Here is a 5276-nt window from a genome sequence, read left to right as displayed (position 1 = left end):
CGAGAAAATAACATGCCCGTCCCTTTCACTACGCCAAAAATGACTTTTAACAGCGCATCTTAGACAGCGCTTTTAAAAGAAAGCGCTGTCTAAGGTTAAAATTAAAATAAAACACGGAAAATGTTCCAAAAAAATAATGAAAGCGCTGTCTAAGGGGGGGTCTTAGACAGCGCTTTCTAAAAGCGCTGTCTAAGACCCCCCCTTAGACAGCGCTTTTAGAAAGCGCTTTTAAATATAGACCTGTCAGCGCTTTTGATAAAGCGCTGTCTAAAGTCTTTAAATTAAAAAAAAAATTAAAACCAAAAGCGCTGTCTAAGGGGGGGTTTAGAAAGCGCTTTTGGAAAGCGCTGTCTAAGGCATACCTTAGAAAGCGCTTTTGTTAAAGTCATTAATGCTATCTCAATCAAAATCCAATATCCATTCCAAGTATGTCGGTTGAAGGCACATGTTAGAGTGGAAACAACGCGTAATGAAATTACAATACCATCCTCTTCTTCTTCTTCTTTTCTGAAACTCTGTTCCCATCAAACATTTCAAATCCATAAAATACCCAAATCAATTTCATGGCATAAAACCTAGAATCGATAAACAAAAACACTACCTTTAAGAAAATTAATATTTATAGAAAATCTCAAACCTGGCAAATCTTGGAGGGTTGAGGGCTCGTTCTTCGTTGAAGCAACCTTCCCTTGATTTGAACGACGACCACGAGGACTGTAGACCTTGGCGTCGTAGAATCACCATGGTTTTTTCCTGGGCTTCTGCCTTCAGGATCACACTTCTTCTTCTCCTTCTTGATGCTGTTATTGCGGCGTGTTTCACTCTTCCTATTGAGAAGGTTTCTTTTTTCTTACACCCTGTCTTCGATTTCGCTTCTGGGTCTTTTCAGTTTTGTAGGTTCAATTGTTCTATCTTATTATTGATTTTGAGGCTTGTCGATTGCCCTTAATTGGATTTCATGTTTTTGTTATGCAGATGATGAAGGACTTCTTAATATGGGTTGATCGTGATATTGGCCGATGGGGTCCACTTGTTTTGTAAGTTAGTTTTCATTTTTTATGGGATTTTTTGGAGTCTCATAGTTGTGACATATTGTTTGAATCTGTGTAATTTTATATAATTGCAAATCATGGAGTTGTTAGTTGTTAAAAGGAAATATTTGTTGTGAAGGAGCTTATTAGCTTAGTTGAAATATCTGTTGCTAGAGCTTTGATATTGTTTTTCCTGGCTATAATATAAAGATTGTTATAGTTAACATCATTTAGGTTTGACTTATTTGTTTTTCATGTTATATCTTATTTCTATTGATAAGTGTAATGGTTCAATCTTCAATTTGGAGCTATTCTTTTCTGCTAAGCCTAATTTGGAAGCTGTCTCTTATTAAATAAGTTTACGAGTTTTAGAAGAACTTCATTACCCTTTGGACTTACTAGTGAAAGGCCTGAGATGTTGCTGTATGCATGAATTAGAGTTATTGATTTCTATGAATGTTGAGTTGAGTGTTCCTTAGATCATATTGTTTTTGTCAAATAGCGGTTGGAGCGGCGCTAAACTGCTAGAGTGTAGCGGAATTTGATTGGAACAGGTTTCTATTGTTCTGCTATTCGCTATTTTAGTACATTGTGTCTTCGAATAGTTACTATTGTGGTGCTCTGGCTCTCTAGCAAAGCGGAATTTGAACAAATTGCTATTTTCCGCGATCCGCAATTTACAACATTGGATGAAGTCCCTTTGTCATAGGTGTTGATGCTGGATGTTTGAAGGTATCAGTTGATATTGCAGTTGATATTTAAATATGTTTTCTTATTTTGATGTAACAAATTTTTGTTATAAAGTTTATGATATTTATTTGAATTTACAGATTGAGAATGAGTATGGACCTGTGGAATGGGAGATTGGTGCTCCTGGAAAGGCTTACACAAGTTGGGTTGCTCAAATGGCGGTAGGTCTAGACACCGGCGTACCTTGGGATATGTGCAAGCAAGAAGACGCCCCTGATCCCGTTGTAAGATTTTCTCCCGTAATCATGATCATCTGTATTCACACATTTAGAAAATCGATAGTCGTTTGATCAAGATCAGACGATCTGAAAATGAGGATTTTAATATTATTTATCGACTATGTTGTAGATTGACACTTGCAATGGATATTATTGTGAAAACTTCACTCCCAATGAGAACAATAAACCCAAAATGTGGACCGAGAATTGGTCCGGATGGTAAGTCATGCTCATACAAATGCTACCATTAATATAAAGCTAGAAGCATTTCATTTGGGATCAAATGTTTAATTTTTTGTTACATGTTCTACAGGTACACTGATTTTGGTAGCGGTATATCTCATACAACTCACCACTCCTTTCTCTCTCATAATTCCTCTCTCTCCTCCGACAATTACCCGCCACCATGACCGTCATGATGTCCGCTCCCATTGACGTACGTCTTTCCCTAATCTCTCTCCTACTTACTATCTCTGCTCCTACTTATTCATAACTCGCGATTAACTGCTTTACGGTTTTAGGTCAATTTGATTTCTACTTCATTTTTCATGTTTTTGATCTGAGCGACTCAAACTTCGTCGCAATTTTCCTTTTTCTGTGCACTTCGGGTTTTGATTTTAGGGCTTTGTTATCGTGGTGGATCCGAACTAGGGTGTGATGTATTTTCTTTTGTGTAGCAGCAAGAGGATGAGGAGGTGCTCGTGCCACATGCTGATTTGCCTGAGAACAACCACCAGCCCATGGAAGGTACTTATTGTTTTATGGTTCTTTTGATCCGTTTGGAAATTCTCTTATTTTTAGGAACTGTGTTTTACTGTTTTCTCAGCTTTTGTTTCATGTAATTGAATTGCTTGTAAAGTGGATTATGCGTTATTGTTTGATTTAAAAAAGTAATATAGAGGGGAGGCTGTGGGAATTTGACTTAAAAGTTGTAATTTGTGGGTTTCATGCTATCACATTTTGAATGAAGAAAAAATTCTGCAGTGAATGTGCTGTTTGGATCAGTTTTTACCCACAATCAAATTGTCAGCTAAAGATTATACAGAATAATCTAAAGCCTAAATTAATGTCCAGTTACTGATTACTTTAGATTTTGGATTTATGGAATTTTAATGTAGTTATTGACTGTGCAATTCCAAAAGTTTATTTGATTTTTACAATTGTAGGTTTGGATCAGTTACTGATTACTTTAGATGTTTGATTTATGGAATCAAGAGCAGGTTTTTCATTTCAGCTTATTCTTTCTTAGTTCCAATTCCAAAAGTTTATTTGATTTTTACAATTGTAACTGTTTTCTGCTTTGTGCTGCATGAAATGTGTTTAAGGAAAGTGGGAATGAACACAAGAATTAGAATTGTCATGGTTTAATACAAAAAGATTAAGTGTTGTAAACATCTTATATTTGTAATCATTTGGAACTTTTGTATTCAGTCCATTAATCAAGACCCATTAGGTTTAGAATAGCCTATTTAAACGAATTTGTGCTTGTAGCCTATGAACAACTTTGAAATATATCTAAAATATTTCCTACATGGTATCCTGAAACTCTAAGAAAAGATCTTGAGAAGGCAAAAACCAGGATGAAAGAAATTGAATCTAAGCTTAAGATCGCTATGCAAGAGAAAACAAAACTTGAGGTTTTTTTGCTATACTCAAGTGTTTTATTGGTTTCATTGTAACATATTGACGCGTCGTACGCATATAATTTTGTTCCCCAACATATTTGTAGGGCGAGAAAGCCTCTGCTGAACGAGAGATCAAACGGTTGCATGGTCAGAATAAGCTGAAATGAAAAACCTGCTCTTGAAGTCTTTTGATAACAAGAATAGCCTTTGACTCTTTAAGACTGTTATTGTAATTGTATTTCTGTGTGTCTAATATGATCATACATGGTGTATATTTATATGCAGATAGGGAATATACAATAGGAAATAATATCCATTACAGTTATGATCATACATGGTGTATATTTATATGCAGATAGGGAATATACAATAGGGATTATTCTGCATTTGGCTCTTATTTATACGGTACAATGTTTGTTCATAAATTTGTGTAATTAATGTGTACATTTGTAGTATATGTAATGACTTGTAAATGTGTACATAAATTTGTATATATTTTGATACATTTAAGGCAAAATTGGTTTGAATTGGTATATATATATATTTGTTAGCCAAAAATTGGTAGAAAAAAGGCCAAAATGGCATATATAAAATGTGATAATTGTCTGTCAAAATCTGGTTGAAAACAGGTAGAAATTCTGGTTTATAAACCTGGAAAAAATGTGGTTTTTCAAAAATTTTCGTATACCTTAGACAGCGCTTTTGTAAAAAGCGCTGTCTAAGGGGGGGATTAGAAAGCGCTTTAGGCAAAAGCGCTGTCTAAGGGGGGGGCTTAGACAGTGCTTTTTGAAAAGCGCTGTCTAAGGTATACCTAAAAAAATTAAAATAGGAGGGTCTTAGAAAGCGCTTTTGGCCAAAGCGCTGTCTAAGGGGGTGGGGCTTAGACAGCGCTTTTCAAAAGCGCTGTCTAAGGTATACCTAAAAAATTTAAAATAAGAGGGTCTTATAAAGCGCTTTTGGCCAAAGCGCTGTCTAAGGGGGGGGGGGCTTAGACAGCGCTTTTAAGATTTAAAAAAGCGTTGTCTAAACCTTTAGCAGCGGAGGTTTAGACAGCGCTTTAAAGCGCTGTCTAAGGCTAAAAAAAGCGCTGTCTAAGGTCTTGTCTGTTGTAGTGTTTTTAAGATTACTGGTTCTGGATCCGGGCGCCTTGATGATGTCCACTCCCATGATGACGGTTTGGGGGATGCCATGAACTCAACTTGATAGAGAAAGTGATAGGAAATAGTGGTGAAGAAAATGCAAGGAAATAACACTTTATTTATAGGACAAGATCTAGGTTGTACACCAATGTACTTAACCCTAATTAGTGTCGCACTTGATTAATTAGTCATAGGGGGAATTAGGGTTTGAATTAGGTCATACCTACCTAACATGATTAACCCTAATTCTCCCAAAAATTTATAAATACTATTAATTACTTATAAATTAAATTAATATATATATATGTATATCTTGTAAATTATATAAATTATTATAATTTATAATAAATATAAATTAATAAATTTAAATTAATTTTAAAAAAAACATATTAAATATAAAAAATAAAAAATAAAAAAAAAATATTTTAAAGGTAGGCGCCACTCCTAGTGGCGACTTGCCCTACCCTTAAGGTAGGCGCCAACTAGGGTGGCGCCTAGGTGTTTTTTAGGGTA

At 35.2% G+C, this 5276-nt stretch overlaps 1 long non-coding RNA gene across 7 annotated transcripts; it reads left to right on the top strand.

Annotated features, from left to right (window-relative positions):
* The first annotated feature begins 399 nt into the window (after positions 1–399).
* LOC127097563 (uncharacterized) lies at positions 400–3221 on the top strand. Of its 7 annotated transcripts, none has more exons than XR_007793093.1 (8): positions 400–838; positions 976–1037; positions 1534–1763; positions 1862–2005; positions 2130–2218; positions 2313–2435; positions 2680–2746; positions 3166–3221. It is a non-coding gene; the product is annotated as an uncharacterized LOC127097563 (long non-coding RNA). The 7 variants fall into 7 exon arrangements; XR_007793098.1 differs by having other exon boundaries at positions 1534–1585; positions 1665–1763; positions 2680–3215; XR_007793096.1 differs by having other exon boundaries at positions 2677–2746; positions 3166–3183.
* Positions 3222–5276: the final 2055 nt, after the last annotated feature.

Source organism: Lathyrus oleraceus, chromosome 6, assembly GCF_024323335.1.
Source record: "Lathyrus oleraceus cultivar Zhongwan6 chromosome 6, CAAS_Psat_ZW6_1.0, whole genome shotgun sequence".
NCBI lineage: Eukaryota > Viridiplantae > Streptophyta > Magnoliopsida > Fabales > Fabaceae > Lathyrus > Lathyrus oleraceus.
Note: the sequence above shows the minus strand (reverse complement) of the source record. Positions and strands in the feature narration are given on the sequence as shown.